At 38.2% G+C, this 1,139-nt stretch overlaps 1 protein-coding gene across 1 annotated transcript in view; it reads right to left on the bottom strand.

Moving 5' to 3' along the window:
• TMPRSS12 (transmembrane (C-terminal) protease, serine 12) overlaps window positions 1–1,139 on the bottom strand; it is a 34,494-nt gene that overhangs the window by 16,467 nt on the left and 16,888 nt on the right. The window lies entirely within an intron of this gene.

Raw genomic sequence — 1,139 nt, 5'->3', positions numbered from 1 at the left:
GAAAGCCTTCTTCAGCGATCAATGCAAAGAAATAGAGGAAAACAACAGAATGGGAAAGACTAGGGATCTCTTCAAGAAAATCAGAGATACCAAAGGAACATTTCATGCAAAGATGGGCTCGATAAAGGACAGAAATGGTATGGACCTAACAGAAGCAGAAGATATTAAGAAGAGATGGCAAGAATACACAGAAGAACTGTACAAAAAAGATCTTCACGACCCAGATAATCACAATGGTGTGATCACTGACCTAGAGCCAGACATCCTGGAATGTGAAGTCAAGTGGGCCTTAGAAAGCATCACTATGATGGTACTGGCACAAAGAAATATAGATCAATGGAACAAAATAGAAAGCCCAGAGATAAATCCACGCACATATGGGCACCTTATCTTTGACAAAGGAGGCAAGAATATACAGTGGATTAAAGGCAATCTCTTTAACAAGTGGTGCTGGGAAATCTGGTCAAACACTTGTAAAAGAATGAAACTAGAACACTTTCTAACACCATACACAAAATAAACTCAAAATGGATTAAAGATCTAAACGTAAGACCAGAAACTATAAAAATCCTAGAGGAGAACATAGGCAAAACACTCTCTGACATACATCACAGCAGGATCCTCTATGACCCACCTCCCAGAATATTGGAAATAAAAGCAAAAATAAACAAATGGGACCTAATTAACCTTAAAAGCTTCTGCACATCAAAGGAAACTATTAGCAAGGTGAAAAGACAGCCTTCAGAATAGGAGAAAATAATAGCAAATGAAGCAACTGACAAACAACTAATCTCAAAAATATACAAGCAACTCCTACAGCTCAACTCCAGAAAAATAAATGACCCAATCAAAAAATGGGCCAAAGAACTAAACAGACATTTCTCCAAAGAAGACATACAGATGGCTAACAAACACATGAAAAGATGCTCAACATCACTCATTATCAGAGAAATGCAAATCAAAACCACTATGAGGTACCATTTCACGCCAGTCAGAATGGCTGTGATCCAAAAGTCTACAAATAATAAATGCTGGAGAGGGTGTGGAGAAAAGGGAACCCTCTTACACTGTTGGTGGGAATGCAAACTAGTACAGCCACTATGGAGAACAGTGTGGAGATTCCTTAAAAAACTGGAAAT

This window comes from Bison bison, unplaced genomic scaffold (genome assembly GCF_000754665.1).
Source record: "Bison bison bison isolate TAMUID 2011002044 unplaced genomic scaffold, Bison_UMD1.0 scf7180017864383, whole genome shotgun sequence".
Lineage (NCBI taxonomy): Eukaryota > Metazoa > Chordata > Mammalia > Artiodactyla > Bovidae > Bison > Bison bison.
This window is presented reverse-complemented; position numbering and strand designations above follow the sequence as displayed.